The 17,147-nt window shown below is 41.4% G+C and overlaps 1 protein-coding gene and 1 long non-coding RNA gene across 2 annotated transcripts in view; one reads left to right on the top strand and one right to left on the bottom strand.

Annotated features, from left to right (window-relative positions):
* The window catches only part of kazna (kazrin, periplakin interacting protein a), a 461,830-nt gene that overhangs the window by 101,557 nt on the left and 343,126 nt on the right, over window positions 1-17,147 (top strand). The gene's annotated exons all lie outside the window — the stretch shown is intronic.
* On the bottom strand, window positions 1,738-16,815 carry LOC117512953. The gene is made up of 3 exons (XR_004561424.1): window positions 16,715-16,815; window positions 3,165-3,169; window positions 1,738-1,749 (listed from the first exon to the last, which is right to left on the bottom strand). It is a non-coding gene; the product is annotated as an uncharacterized LOC117512953 (long non-coding RNA).

The following is a 17,147-nucleotide window of genomic DNA, read 5'->3' as shown; positions in this document are numbered from 1 at the left end:
ACTTAGTAAAATTTAAAAGTCCCTATAAAAGTGGTCTGGGGGTAATATTTGCAGAAGCTGCAGTAAAAACAAATTGTTGGAAAACTGATTTTTTTTAAACCACACACTGACAAAAGTTCCAACACTCGAAGCTTCATACGAGCGTTTTTCCCACAAACGTCAACAGTTGCAGTTGTATTAGGTTTAGAATGTTGCTAGGCAACAAACACCATCCCATCCTGGTTTGACTGTTATTGCTTGTCAACAATATCCGAGCCTACAAAAAAAAAAAAAAAAAAAAAAAGACACCTGTGAGGCATATAAACTCGTGTATGAAGACTTTACGGTTAAGTTTGTTTATTTCTTTTTTACCCGGCTTCAGTAAAACGCGTCTCGTTGGCCCTCAGAGCACCGGATGATGTGTGGACGGTTGCTCGGCAGCAGCAGCATAATATCGAATGGCTGCAGCTCGCTGATCCTGCTGCCCACTGTCACTATTCATATGCTAATCTAAACTCAGTAATTACTGATCCTCCATCAGCCGCCGGGCAGCAGGTTCACTCCACCGACCAGCAGACGGTTTTCCAACTACCTCCCCCCAGGGACCGACTCGAGGGGCCGCTTGTCCGGGTATTTTACACACAGACATGGTTTGGGCTCACGCCAACTCCTCTGCGATGAGACGATGGGTTGTAGTGGTTATTTTGTGTCTTTGTGTGTGTGTGTTTTTAACCGGCATGGTGACCAGAGAATCGACAAGGCCTGTACTGACAGCCTCCAACAAACTGTCCAGTTAATGAGCAGCCTTGTCAGTCCATGTGATGCGATAAAATTACTCCGGTTATCTTGTTTTGTTGAAATTCAGCCGCCGTCTGGCCAATGCACCATGTGAGCGCCATGTGAGCGCCATGTGAGCGCCATGTGAGCGGTATGTGAGCGGCATGTAAGCGGCATGTGAGCGGCATGTGAGCGGCATGTGAACGCCATGTGAGCGCCATGTGAGCGGCATGTGAGCGGCATGTGAGCACCATGTGAGCGGCATGTGAGCACCATGTGAGCACCACATGAGCGGCACGTGACCACCACGTGAGCGCCACGTGAGCGCCACGTGAGTGCCATGTGAGCATGGATAGATTTTATGTGTTTGGCTAAATGCAGGAAATGAAAATGGCAGAAGTCTAGAAATAATATTTAACGAGAAAAAAGTGTCCCCAAGATTAACAATCAGCAAAGTGTCATAGAGTATTTTTTTTTTTTACATAAACATGTTGAATTCTTGCTAAGTACATCTACGAATGAATGAATGATGATTTACTGTCATTGCAAGTGCAATGAAATTATCTCCACACCTAATTACCTCAGACAAAAATACAGCAATTAATCTACAATTAAACGTTGAACGTAATAATGGCACACATCAGAATTAAAACAACCGCACATATACATTTGATTGTTTATGTATGCTAAAGTTTGAAACAGTCCATCATCTGAATTGAGGTAATGTGAGTGTGGGTGGCCACAGCAGCCATGCCGCGCAGCTGAGCTTGGGGGGTGGGGGGTGGGGTGGAGGGTGGACAGAGAGATGCAACCGCCCTCGCCAGAGTCCCATCTTGTTACTATTTTGTTTGAGACTCAGTGTGTAGCATCTCTTTGATATAAAATTAATGGACATATATCAATATGTTTGGGCTATGGGGTGATACATTTTATTATGGAATTATTTGATTTGGCGTGATTCAGTACAGTGTGATACAATGCAGTTCTTTAATTCTTTATTTAATGCATTGATTTTTCAAGAGAAATTAGAATATCCAGAAGTATCACTGCTTATCTTCAAATTCATGCGCTGAAAAAAATCAGGGATCTTCTTCAGGTTTCTACTACTGCGCTGCAGCATTTTGACACAGCCGCTGCTCGCCTATTGTTTACCGCTGGGGGGCAGCACCACATAGAGTAGCAGAAAGCACAGCATAGAAGAAGACCAGAAGACCAACTTTGCTTTGCTGCATTAACAGCAAAGCAAAGTTTTCCCATTCTGAACGGGTACGACAGTGTCTTACGCTACCTACAACTATCAGGAATGTTGATTTTAATTTTACTTTACAACATTCACATTACTGTCATCAGTCTTGCAAGAACCTCACACTCACCTTTGAGCTTTTCTGAGGGTTTCAGAGTAAACTGCTGAACAGCTTAACCAGATCATAATGTTAAAATCAAGACATCATAATAGTATATTTACATCAGTTCTGGAGTGTCAGTGTAGTCATATCTTTTACTTTAAAATCAATTTCCAATTTGTATCCGTTAATAATTAAAACCTTACAACTTATCTACAGCTTATCCTCTGCAGTTTCCATATTTATTTCTTCCTATTTTTGGAGTTATGGCAGATGAGAAAATTAATTGTAGCCAAGTGATGGTGGAAATCCAAATAAATAATAAATGGCATGATTTGTACACCAGCATACAGTATATCCTGGTATTTATGTACTGTAATAACCAAACACTCTGATGGCAAAGTACAGACAAGAGGAGACACAAATCTGTGCCCAGATACTTGAAGAACATTGTGTCTTAATTAAAGAGGAGACTTTAATGACCTGACGAAGATTAATTTCAGCACAAGTGGCTATCTAACAGCTATGACTTTGGGATTATTGGCCTGTACTGTGTATGTGTGTGTATGTGTGTGTGTGTGTGTGTGTGTGTGTGTGTGTCGTCCCGTGTTCCTAATGTATCATATACAGCAGCGGGGTCGTCTATAAATAACAACGTGATGTTGGTGGATGGAGTGGGAGGAGTGGCTTGTGTCTTGGCAGATGAACAGGCAGCGTTTGAGTGTTGTTCACCATCTGGTAACGGACCATCAGATTAGTTTAATTATCATGTAAAACTGTCGGTCTGTTGTCTAACCTTTTTTTTTTTTGGTACACCCAGCATTGGGCAATGGCTGATCAGAAAGGAGGAAATGGAAAGTCTAGAATCCTCACTGTCCTATATCAAGGATTAGATCATTTATCAGCATTGTGGAGAAAAGCTTCTAAACTCTTTGTCCCGGCCTATGTGGTCTGGAGACATATGGGAAGTCATGAGGTCACTGGACGCGGGTGTATGATGATGCTGATACCCTTGCAAGAGTGTGAAGGTCTGAATATTTGGAGTTCTGGTGCTTCTGGTCTTACTGTGCCTTGGTGCACTCTAGAATGTTTGGGTCCCCTTTTGAGTGACTTTGTGTCAAATAAGAGTTTACTATGGGAGACTCTCAGTTGAGATATAGTAGTCTCATTGTGAGGGAATATCAGCCATGTGGTGTGGTTTCCTCAAAATGATGGAGCACAGGTGCCTCAGGCAGATGACCTCAGCAACTGGGCAAAATCAAGGGGCATCTACGTACATGCCACTTGGCTATAGCACAGGGTTGTCCTAATTCTATTCTATGAAGGGCCAAAAATGATGGCTCTATGGTTGTGAGACTTAAACACAAACCAGTGTCCCAAGGCAATGATTGGATGTGTTTAGTACTAATTGTCTTCCAAGGATCCTTGCATACCACTGGAATAACTTTGTATCAAACAAGTGGCTACTAAGAAAGACTACATTGAGGAGGACCACCTGCATTGTGAGGGAGCATCAGCTATGACATTTTGACTATGTGACCTGTTTCTCTGTACAAGGTCCAGCACACAGGTGCCTGAGTGTTGAGTACCCCAGGAGCTGGAGAAAGCCAAGGGGACGCCCATGGTTCACCTAGTTGCACCACAAAGATTGTTATTTTACAGATGTGGGATTGGACTCGTTGTCTCCTTGGGTGGTTGCTATCCAAGACCCAAGGTGGTTCCATGATGTTGTGGATGTGGCAAAGCGCAGCACCGGTGCATGGTCCCAAACCTGAATTGAAGAGCCAAAAATGTATCTGTGCTGAGGGCTACGTTCCAAAAATACATTTTAATATTGGTCAAAGTATATTTTGTATAAAATTAGCACATTAAAGCTCAAACTAATTTCAGATATAGTAAATAGACGTCTTTGTAAACTCCTTGCAGTATTTTATTAATGTGCAGGCTGCAGAAATAATAAAAAAAACTGACACATTTCTCTTTGCATGACATATTTCAAAGGAAAGACACCTTCCTGACAGAGCACCCGTGCAAGCCGCTTTGGAAAATTAAACTGAAAATAGCTGTGTGGTCCACCTTTGTAAAGAAAAGTGAAAAGTAACTCATCACAAACTGCTTCCAGAAAAACCTTGCATAACATTCTTCAATAACACTGCTATAGTGGATAGATGGCTACTTTCCAGAGATAAGGATGGACTGGACATCTGCCTGGGTGGTTTCCAGCCAAAATTTGTGGTGGTGGATGTGACAACATCATGTTAATAGACCTGACCTGCAGTGTTGAGTGAGCGTTCCTGGTAACAGCTGGTTGTTGGTTTGAGTAAAGAAATACACAATCAGTTTGGGTGTTGAGTCTGAACCAGGTTAGATTTGTCTTCCCTGGGGCCCAATGACATCAATAACCATTTGTAGTTTTTAGTACCTGGGACAGCGCGTTGCAGTCCAGTTCTGTAATTATTTTCGCCAAATCAATGCAGCCTTTTGTTCATATCATTTCCAGAAAACATAAAAACTGAGCACCAGATCAGTCGCCTTTGGTTTCTTTCCCCAAAAACAAAATCACAAGACGTTCCAAAGAAATGATTTTTTGCTTGTTGTTCACTCTGTCATCAATCTACTTTGCCGCAGTGGCAGCTGAAAGAGGAACCTCTCTCTCACATCAGCTTCACCCCACAGTTTTCCACAGCAGCAAAATTAATTCTGCACCAAACACCAAAAGTAAAAGTGCTTTAATTTTCCCACTCAGCTGCAAATGGAACTATGCCATCATGCACTGCACTGTATGCTCATACAGTTTCTCTGCTGGAGGTGCACGTAGCATTTCATAATCCAGTGTTTGTGTGACGTTGTGGTCTGTGAGCTGGATGAGGTCTTTAAGTGCAAAATCTACTGACTTTAGAAAAACCAGGAACAAATACATGCATCTTTATTTTACTTTGCAAAAATTTACACTTGAGATTCTTAAACTAATACAGCAATGCATGAAATACACAGTATTTTGTAAAATGCATGAAATAGATAGGGGGAGGTTTGCAAAGATATTTAGAGAAGTCTGAGATGTGCACCGTATAGCCTGGAAAATGATAATAATAATAATAATAATAATAATAATAATAACAAAAATGTCTTATGAGCTGATGAACTGCACATTGATAAGTTGATATAATTGCACTTTTAGAGAGCATGTTTTTCTGATTGCAAATTAAAACCTTTTTCTCACTTTCACAGATATGCATCTCAGAATATCACACTTTAAAACCTCATCTTTGTTTTGGAAAACCTTGGAGCATCCCAGAGGGAATCCGAGGTGAAACAGGATATTCCGTTTAGTCTTGTTTGAAGTAGCTGAATTTTCAAGATTCCTTTAACATACTTTGGTAATCTCTTGCATTTCTGTGGAGCCTGTTATGTTGTTGTTCATGACATAATATCACCAGGAGGTTTCCCAGAAGTACCAAGGTTGCACTAAGGTTCTGCTACGGTATCGTCAATTACACTGGAATTGTTTTTGCAAACACACCGGCACATTACTTCATCACTCAACACACTAAACTGGCACATTGTGTCATCAAACTGGGCAATAGATGACAGATGTCCAAATCACCTCAGCTGGCCCCTTTTGATGCAAAGGAGCAGCATCTCTACTCTGAGATACTTGAGATAAGCATGGAACCATTTGTCTGGGGGTATAAGGCAAATAAATTGTAGATATTACTTTAAAAAGATTTTAAAACAAAACTGTATGAATGAATTGAAAAAAGCATAGATTTTGGACTGAGTTCAATGTGAAGGATCATGAATTGAATTTGTTAACTGTATGGAGTATTTATTGAAATGTAGTTGTGACTTAATTGTATGTATTATTTATCGTTGGAATGTAATTGTATTGTGATTTTAAGTTTTTGGACCCCAGGAAGACTAGCAACCACCCAGTGGAAGCTAATGGGGTTCCAAATAAATAAAGAAATAAAGATATGTGAGGTTCTCATCCAGACCCTGATTATAAATCCAGATCCTGGATGGAGTTTCTGTGTAGGCTCTCAGTTGTCCAGGTGGTTTCCATAGTAGAGAAGCTTGAATCTTCGACTGGACTGGGTTGCTTGACACGAGGATGTTTCGCTTCAAATCGCAGAAGCTTCCTCAGGTAAAATTCTTGCTCTGGTAGTCTGACTTCTGTCTTGACTCTTGTAGAGAAGAATAAGCGTCAAGCAACCCAGTCCAGTCGAAGATTCAAGTTTCTCTACTATGGAAACCACCTGAACAACTGAGAGCCTACACAGAAACATTGCGACCAACTGTGGGCATGAGGCCCTGGCACTGGTACGTAAGCTGGAAAAGACTGCTAAAAAGATAGCTAACTTTAGAAACCACTTAAGATTTAACCTGAGATGAAAACAAAACAGTGTTATTCCCAAATACATGAAGCAAAAGGCACTAGAAGCAGGTCACACAGCAGAAAAGATCCAGCACAGTTACCTTAGGAGGATTTTGGGTCTTAGAATTAGAAGGCTTCATTTTAAAATATTAGACCTCCAAAATAATCTTGATAGTCTTTACAAAAGGATAGAAACTTTAGTGGAGGAAGAGGCCCAGAGTGCAGTAGAGTCAGCCATTAAGCATAACAATTTGTCAGAGTCAGAAGCTGGGGACCTCCGACTAAGAGTCAAAGCAGTGCTGAACAGTGCTAAGCCTCCTCCGTCCAACATCACAGGAGAAGAACGGAAAGCTTTGTCAGCACTGCAAAAGGACCAAAACATCTTTATCCTGCCAGCGGATAAAGGCAGATCAAATCAAATCTTATCAATTTTATTTATATAGCGCCAAATTACAACAAACAGTTGCCGCAAGGCGCTTTATATTGTAAGGCAAAGCCATACAATAATTACGGAAAAACCCCAACGGTCAAAACGACCCCCTGTGAGCAAGCACTTGGCAACAGTGGGAAGGAAAAACTCCTTTTTAACAGGAAGAAACCTCCAGCAGAACCAGGCTCAGGGAGGGGCAGTCTTCTGCTGAGACTGGTTGGGGCTGAGGGAGAGAACCAGGAAAAAGACATGCTGTGGAGGGGAGCAGAGATCAATCACTAATGATTAAATGCAGAGTGGTGCATACAGAGCAAAAAGAGAAAGAAACACTCAGTGCATCATGGGAACCCCCCAGCAGTCTAAGTCTATAGCAACATAACTAAGGGATGGTTCAGGATCACCTGATCCAGCCCTAACTATAAGCTTTAGCAAAAAGGAAAGTTTTAAGCCTAATCTTAAAAGTAGAGAGGGTGTCTGTCTCCCTGATCTGAATTGGGAGCTGGTTCCACAGGAGAGGAGCCTGAAAGCTGAAGGCTCTGCCTCCCATTCTACTCTTACAAACCCTATAGGAACTACAAGTAAGCTTGCAGTCTGAGAGCGAAGCGCTCTATTGGGGTGATATGGTACTAAGAGGTCCCTAAGATAAGATGGGACCTGATTATTCAAAATCTTATAAGTAAGAAGAAGAATTTTAAATTCTATTCTAGAATTAACAGGAAGCCAGTGAAGAGAGGCCAATATGGATGAGATATGCTCTCTCCTTCTAGTCCCTGCTAGTACTCTAGCTGCAGCATTTTGAATTAACTGAAGGCTTTTCAGGGAACTTTTAGCACAACCTGATAATAATGAATTACAATAGTCCAGCCTAGAGGAAATAAATGCATGAATTAGTTTTTCAGCATCACTCTGAGACAAGACCTTTCTAATTTTAGAGATATTGCGCAAATGCAAAAAACCAGTCCTACATATTTGTTTAATATGCGCATTGAATGACATATCCTGATCAAAAATAACTCCAAGATTTCTCACAGTATTACTAGAGGTCAGGGTAATGCCATCCAGAGTAAGGATCTGGTTAGACACCATGTTTCTAAGATTTGTGGACGGTGGACGGATGCACGGTGGTCCTGATCACATCGGACTACGAGGCCAAGATCAACAACTAGTGACTCCAGTACATACGAGCGTCTGAAGAGAGACCCCACGAGTGGCTATAAGAAGAAAATCATTAGCTACCTGCAAAACCTGGAGAAAGAGGGACTCATCGACAGGCAGGCATACTACAGACTGTACCCTGGGGACGCCACTCCATGCATCTATGGACTGCCCAAAATCCACAAACAGGACGTGCCTCTCAGGCATATTGTATGTAGCACAGATTCCATCATGTACAATTTGGCCAAGTACCTCAAGTGGATTTTGGCTCCTCTAGTGGGTAACTCAGACCACCATGTGGAGAACACACAAGATTTTGTGAACAAGATCAAGGACCGGCAGCTGGAGGCAGATGAAACAATGGTGTAATTTGATGTGACATCGTTGTTCACCTGCATCCCCACCGCTGAGGCCGTCTCAGCTGTGAGGCAGAGACTGCTGGAGGATGTGTCTCTACTTGAAAGGACCAAACTCACACCAGACCACATTGGCCAACTCTTGGAGATCTGTCTTAACACTAGGTATTTCCTGTTTAGGGGGAATTACTACAGGCAGATCCATGGTTGTGCGATGGGGTTTCCGGTATCCCCCATTGTGGCCAAACTGTACATGGAGCGAGTGGAGAAGACAGCCTTGATGTCTTTCATGGGCATCTCTCCCAGTCACTGGTTCAGTCACTGGTTCAGATATGTTGATGACACAGAACACATCAACTCGGTGGACTCCAATATCAAGTTCACACATGAGGATGCCAGAAACAACCATTTATCCTTCTTGGACTGTGATGTTACGATTGAAGAGAACAGGCAGCTCCAGACAGGGGTTTACAGAAAACCCACTCACACTGACCAATATCTGCTCTTTGGCTCAAACCACCCCCTTGAACACAAGCTCGGGGTGATCAGGACGCTTCAACACAGAGCCCTACAGGTGCCCACAACTGCAGACGGAAGGGCTAAAGAACAACAACTTGTCCGGAAAGCCCTCACAGTATGTGGTTACCCACAATGGTCCCTGGACAAAGTGCAGAAGTCCAAGAGAACAAAGAGACCAGAAAGACAGGAGACGGAGACAAGAAGAAGAGGAGTGTCTCTCCCTTATTTAGCAGGAGTAGGGGAAAACTACAGAGGATCTTCAGACAGCACAAAATCCCAGTTTACTTTAAAGTGGTTAACACCTTGAGACAGAAATTACTTGTAGTTCACTCTAAGGACAGGATTCCTAGTTACAAACAGAGCAATGTAGTGTATTCTATCAGATGTCAGGAAAACTGTAACGAACACTACATAGGTGAGACTAAGCAACCTTTACACAAAAGGCTATACCAGCACCGCAGAGAGGGCACCAGTGGACCTCAGTCTACAGTTCGTCTCCACCTTAAAGACACTAACCACACGTTTGAGGAGAAGGAAGTTAAAAGCCAGAGAGAAGAAATGGTTTAAGAGAGGGGTCAAGGAGGCATTCTATGTGAAACAGTTGAAACCCAGCCTTAACCGGGGAGGGGATCTGAAACACACTTTGTCCCCTGTTTACAATGGGGTACTTAGGTCAAAGCAGTTTCAGTCTTTTGTTCATGGTAATGAGTCATTCACGTCATCAGGAGAGTCGTCAAGGGAGCCATCAGGAGAGGTGTCCGTCCCATCATTAGGAGGGACAGCTACCCTGTCATTAGGAGGGTGCTAACTAGAGCACAATAGGTGCTAATTAGAGCTATTGTTTAGTCACTAGCCGATAGCAGTCTGCCTCTTGGTAGGAGGGGTCTGGTTAGGTTTAAAACTCCAGCTTTTGTGGCTTCTGTTTATTCTTCTCTACAAGAGTCAAGACAGAAGTCAGACTACCAGAGCAAGAATTTTAGCTGAGGAAGCTTCTGCGATTTGAAGCGAAACGTCCTCGCGTCAAGCAACCCAGTCCAGTCGAAGATTCAAGCTTCTCTACTATCCCGGATGGAGGACTCTCATTTCCACCACTTGTATCTGTGTATCTTCTGTTCATTTCCCAAAGCTCTTGTCTTAAGGTGAGGACACGGTCATAAATCAGCTGTCACTTTCTGTCTCAGCTCCTTCTTCACCACGACGCTCCAGTACAGATTTTTTTTTTTTTTAACAAAAGCATGCAAAAAATGTTTAGGTGTTGGATCATATAGTTTTCATAATGTTGCAAAAATCCTGTAATCTTTAAACTCTGCCTAGAAGGTCTCACCTGCCCCCTCAGAGGATCCCAAACTTCAGTGAGATGCTTTTCTCTCCAATAACATTCCAGCATCCGTCTCTCAGTGACAGGCAGGATGGATTAGGATTTATTTGACATGTGGAAATGATGGTGCAATCCTTTGTTTTTGATAAACGCCTCAAATTTCACTGCAGGTAAAAGGAAGCTGCAACACTGCAGAGAATAAACATCAGGACTGTTTCATTCACAGTGGATGATTAGTCTGATCTGGAGCCACGCGGCGCTCACTGTTTGCTTCCTCTGTTTGTTGTTTTGTTTGTTCTTTTTTTACACCTCTTGTAAGCAGATGGAAGGATGAGAGAAAACAGAGGCAGATGAACAGAGCAATAGTCAGAAAAGATAAGGTAGACGATAATCTGCAAAAAGACCAGCGATTACACGCACTGTAGAGGTGAGAAGTCTGCAATAAATTCAGAAGATTATTCATTTCACCAGATGGTGACGAATCTGGAAATGAGAAAAAACCTGAAGAAGAACACAAGTGATGCAGACAGTAGTAGGTTCTTCTCCAGTGCTCGATGGTTTAAGTCTGGTTCATGCATCGCTGGGCAAAAAGGACACAGATGAGTGGATCTTGTGATGCTCCCTGGGGAATACGAGGGCTGTCCATAAAGTATTGGTCCTTTATATTTTTTTCAAAAACTATATGGATTTCATTCATATGTTTTTACGTCAGACATGCTTGAACCCTCGTGCGCATGCGTGACTTTTTCCACGCCTGTCGGTGACGTCATCCGCCTGTGAGCACTCCTTGTGGGAGGAGTCATCCAGCCCCTCGTCGGAATTCCTTTGTCTGAGAAGTTGCTGAGAGACTGGCGCTTTGTTTGATCAAAATTTTTTCTAAACCTGTGAGACACATCGAAGTGGACACGGTTCGAAAAATTAAGCTGGTTTTCAGTGACAATTTTAACGGCTGATGAGAGATTTTGAGGTGACACTGTCACAGGCGTGGAAAAACCCACGCATGCGCACGAGGGTTCAAGCATGTCTGACGTAAAAACATATGAATGAAATCCATATAGTTTTTGAAAAAAATAAAAAGGACCTATACTTTATTGACAGACCTCGTATGTGTCACAGCTGCACGGCAATACTGCACCTGTAGGTGGAGCTGCAAGAGTTCAATCTTGTGAGGCCGTTTTCACAGCAGCGTTTTTTTCCAACTCTCAACCATACCAAGACCAGTGTGGGAGATCTTCTGGTCTTGATCTAGTCAGGTTTATGGTGAGATTCAATTCAATTCAAACTGTAGCTCAATTTTTTCATAATTAGGTACAGCTTGTTCAAAGAAAGCAACAGGCAAAAAAAACCCCCAAAACAAAACAAACCAAAACAAAACAACAACAAAAAAACCCAAAACAAAACAAACAAACAAAAAAAATGTTAAGTGATGCTGTTGTACAGTCACAGAGACCCTGATGTATTTATTTCTGGATTCCATGATGTGAGGTTTTAAGCACACGTATAAACTGGAGCCAAAATGCAGATGTTGTAAAAATGACAGTGTATTTTACAAAAAGTGCAATGTTCAGGGTAGTGCAGTGTTGGTTCCAAGCGAGGTGGTGGTGGTGAACAAAACTGGGAAAACAGGTGTTGAATCTGGAAGCGGCTGGCTGAGAAAACACAGGAAACAAAACAGAGTTAAATGCAGTCTAAAAAAGTTCACACAAACAGAATTTTCAAAGTCATAAGAATGCTGCAGGAAGTAAGTCAATGAACTGGAGAGGAGTGGATGAATGAACTGGTGTTTTAAATTGCAGTGGAGTAGATGATTGATTGAAGGTTTGAGTGGCAAGGAGGTCAGCCAGATTCACAAGACCAACAGACATGCAGGGGCAGAGGGAAGAAGAGAAGACAAACAGAACAAGGTAAAAATAATTTTTTTCCTTAGACACTTTGGTTTGCTTAGCAATATTGCCATGTTAAAGTAAACCAAACCGAGGTTAAAATAAATAAATAAATAAATAAATAAATAATGCAACACTAACATTTTGGACCCTGGCTCGAACTAACTAAATGCCACTGACAAGGATTTTACGATAGGAAATCAGTCCATATCTTGACTTGAATCTTTTCTGTGTCTTTTGGAAAAGTAGTTTTGAATTTGAAGTCTGATTTTTAAGAAAATTCTTCTTTGTGTCACTCAACTTTGAGGCTGTAGAACTGGTGACGTAAGAGCAGTCCAGTCTCACATTTTTTTTTTGTGCTCTCGTGACAAAATTAGTCAAATTTTCGTGATGTCTTTTTTTTTTTTAAACTCACTATTACTAACCTTACTCCTACCCCCGACCCTAGCCTTAACCATAACCTAATCTTACTCTTTCCACCACCCTAACCATAACCACTTTGACCCCCCCCCTTCACTTTAATTTTGTGCAGCCATCATGGAATGAATTAGAATGAATTTGTGCCGCCGTGACGAAAATGACGCACTTTTCGTCACATCACGAACCAATAGATTAATGTATATGTTGTGCTGCTGAATCACGACTTGCCGTGAGACCGTTGTATAAGATGCAAAAGCTGTACAATGTACAGATTTTCCAATCAAAGTCACAGAAGTCTATACCCTTGGTGTGTTTCCTCACTCTTCTCCTTCCTGCACTTCATCCAGTTTTTGGGAACTCCAGACAGTGCCATACTGTTTGTATTTTTTTAATGGTTGCTGTAAATGAAATCCAAGACGTGTTCAGTGATTTGGCCTCTGAAAATGAACAGACTGTGTATAATAATGCCCATAATTACAAACTGGTTAATGCAACATTTTTGTTTAATGCCTTGAATCACAGAAAAAAAGCTCAACACTACAAGCACATCCTTTCTACTCCATGGTGGTGGTGTACAGAGGGGGGAAAAAAAAATCAGGTTGCTGTCCAAATTCTTATGAATTTTAATGGTCCCTTGTCATGTGATGTGTATTAGGTGATAAATGCTCATCCTGGTTTCAGCCCTAATCCTAAAACATGAGCATTACTGCCCGCTGTAAACATCTCTGCACTCACAGCCCTGCTGGCCTGCATTTTAGTATTCATAAGCATCCGTGTTTAGACTCTATTTGCCGTGGGGGAAATTGTATCATCTCTCCCCAATTCTGGTCTGCGCATGCCTCAGGCCACATATGATGTTCACTGCAATTTCAAGCTTTTCTGCTTTGCATGACGGATGATTGATCAAGGAACATTTGCATCACTGGCAACTGTTTGCATCATGTCAGACCTTTCCTTGTGTGTAAATAAGTGATTGGTCACACAATGTGGCAGTCACATGTTACTGCACGGAGCTGCAGTCGTGTCTGTGTTCACTTGTGCATCTACATTGATGTGGTGCCAGTAGTGCTGAGAATAATGAGATCAGTGTCTCAAATCCAAGCATCTTATGTCAAAAATATATTATTAGTAGGTGTGTTTCAGCTGAGTATGCGGTGATGCTACATGAGAGGAGCTTTGACAAACAGGCACCAAATATATGTTTTTTTTTTTAACAGAGTAACATTTAGGGTTGTGGTGAGACTGTAGAAAAAATTCAAGCTTCTTGTGCAATAATCATACTTTTTAATCAGCACTTTTCCAGATAGATTGATTATTTTGGTAAAGGTGTAGTGCTCACTAAAACCACCATCATATTCAGACATGCTTACACTACATCCGCTAAAAATTGGGTGGACACAATAAGAACTTGTCCGAGATGATAGGAGCACAGTATAAATTGATAAGAATGTGGTATGGAACCCATAAACATGGAGGATGTTTGCACTTTGGACATGTTCAAAAATATGTAGCGAGGATGTGGTGGATTCAGGACGTAGTAAGAACTTAATACGGTTGTCGTAATCACTGCGCTGACATATTAACAATGTAGTTAAAGCCAGTAGGGACTTCACTGACTTGCCGTGCAGTTGAAGTCAGTAAACCTCACTCCCATCAAAAGTGACAGACGCTGGAGCCCATGGGTTGTAGCCTCGTGGTTAGAGTGCCTCGCTCCCATCCAGGAGATAGGTATTATAGGTATTGCCATAGGTATTAAAGGCACTGCGCTGCGGTGGTTTGAATCATATTTGTCTAATAGATTACAATTTGTTCATGTAAATGGGGAATCTTCTTCACAGACTAAAGTTAATTATGGAGTTCCACAAGGTTCTGTGCTAGGACCAATTTTATTCACTTTATACATGCTTCCCTTAGGCAGTATTATTAGACGGTATTGCTTAAATTTTCATTGTTACGCAGATGATACCCAGCTTTATCTATCCATGAAGCCAGAGGACACACACCAATTAGCTAAACTGCAGGATTGTCTTACAGACATAAAGACATGGATGACCTCTAATTTCCTGCTTTTAAACTCAGATAAAACTGAAGTTATTGTACTTGGCCCCACAAATCTTAGAAACATGGTGTCTAACCAGATCCTTACTCTGGATGGCATTACCCTGACCTCTAGTAATACTGTGAGAAATCTTGGAGTCATTTTTGATCAGGATATGTCATTCAAAGCGCATATTAAACAAATATGTAGGACTGCTTTTTTGCATTTACGCAATATCTCTAAAATCAGAAAGGTCTTGTCTCAGAGTGATGCTGAAAAACTAATTCATGCATTTATTTCCTCTAGGCTGGACTATTGTAATTCATTATTATCAGGTTGTCCTAAAAGTTCCCTAAAAAGCCTTCAGTTAATTCAAAATGCTGCAGCTAGAGTACTGACGGGGACTAGAAGGAGAGAGCATATCTCACCCATATTGGCCTCTCTTCATTGGCTTCCTGTTAATTCTAGAATAGAATTTAAAATTCTTCTTCTTACTTATAAGGTTTTGAATAATCAGGTCCCATCTTATCTTAGGGACCTCGTAGTACCATATCACCCCAATAGAGCGCTTCGCTCTCAGACTGCAGGCTTACTTGTAGTTCCTAGGGTTTGTAAGAGTAGAATGGGAGGCAGAGCCTTCAGCTTTCAGGCTCCTCTCCTGTGGAACCAGCTCCCAATTCAGATCAGGGAGACAGACACCCTCTCTACTTTTAAGATTAGGCTTAAAACTTTCCTTTTTGCTAAAGCTTATAGTTAGGGCTGGATCAGGTGACCCTGAACCATCCCTTAGTTATGCTGCTATAGACGTAGACTGCTGGGGGGTTCCCATGATGCACTGTTTCTTTCTCTTTTTGCTCTGTATGCACCACTCTGCATTTAATCATTAGTGATCGATCTCTGCTCCCCTCCACAGCATGTCTTTTTCCTGGTTCTCTCCCTCAGCCCCAACCAGTCCCAGCAGAAGACTGCCCCTCCCTGAGCCTGGTTCTGCTGGAGGTTTCTTCCTGTTAAAAGGGAGTTTTTCCTTCCCACTGTAGCCAAGTGCTTGCTCACAGGGGGTCGTTTTGACCGTTGGGGTTTTACATAATTATTGTATGGCCTTGCCTTGCAATATAAAGCGCCTTGGGGCAACTGTTTGTTGCTATATAAAAAAATTGATTGATTGATTGATTGATTGATTGATTGTGAGTTCACACTCTGAGAGGGAAACAGCGCAGAGGTTAAACACACAGGCTGCCACAGCAATCATCTTTGGACTGCATGTGAATAAAATGTCAGTCGCTGTTCACAGTGCTGAAACACAGAAAAGAGACAAACAAACAAGCAAGCAAACAAACAAAAAAAAACCTCTTCCAAATCCTCATACAAATGAAGGCTCACCTGCACTGCTGGAGCATATTCGAATGCATGTTTAAATATTGCAGAGGTGGACATGCTTTTCTCATTGTACTTTATCGCTGTACCTATATGTGGACACAAGAAACGTGCAGAACAAATGAAAAAACACAGTGCGTGTCGGATAGGATGGACGCAGTGAAAGTGCGATATGCTCGAGTGCAGTGTCATTGTTTGTAGTAAGACGATCGTAAGAGCCAACTGTGTGTGATCTGAAATTGGTGGAAACATGTTAGACGGTGTGAAAACATGTCAGTGATGTAGTCAGGATGAAGCAATGTGTCCCCACTGCATTCAGAACACATTGCAGCCTTCATGGTCTTTGTCTGGGTGTGATGGAGCTCTAAAATAGATTTTAACAATTTTGTTAATAAAAATCCAGACACACACACAAAAAAATCCTTTTGTATGCATAGAATAAATTCTAGATATTTTACTTTACTATATAAAAAATGGGAGTGAAAATGAAAATGTTGCATTTATTTTTTTTGGTGAGGATAAAATATACAGTGGCTAACATCACGGTACACCTGTTCACCCAATTTCAAGGAAATGGGTCAAATGAGAGTGAAGAAGGAAATCTCAGCATTGTCCATACATGCTGACATTATGTGGTATAATTGCCGTGTTTTCCCTAGTATAATTTGCACCTGTCAAAAAATGCTTCTTGAAGCGACAAAAACCATATATAACCATATATAAGTTGCACCAGAGTATAAGTCGCACCTTTTGTTCATTGTTATCATGTACTTTTTACTATTGGAATTTATTCTTTTATTATTGGAATTCATTTTGTTTAGTGCTTTGATTCTTGGGAAAATCCTACATAAATAGTTATTATATTTATTATTGTTAATAACAAACGTGTGATATTTATTTTTTGGTATATAAACTGCACCGGAGTATAAGTCGCACATCACCCCAACATCCAAACTGGTAAATATCCACCAATTGTGTTCCAGAAAATATGACATAAATTTCAGATGAGTTAATGACTAAAATATATGTTGCTGAACTTTTGCCGGTCAAAATGAAATAAAAGTGTTCCTCTATTGCATGTTCACGCTGACATTTAGCTTTGCACGAGCTGTCCGGCACTTTTCCAGAGCTGTAAAATGTGTTTATGTTGCAGGACGAGTCCCGTGCGCTGACCCTTTGA

This window comes from Thalassophryne amazonica, chromosome 6 (assembly GCF_902500255.1).
Source record: "Thalassophryne amazonica chromosome 6, fThaAma1.1, whole genome shotgun sequence".
Taxonomy (NCBI): Eukaryota; Metazoa; Chordata; class Actinopteri; order Batrachoidiformes; family Batrachoididae; genus Thalassophryne; species Thalassophryne amazonica.
The sequence above is the reverse complement of the archived record's forward strand: the minus strand, read 5'-3'. Positions and strand labels throughout refer to the sequence as shown.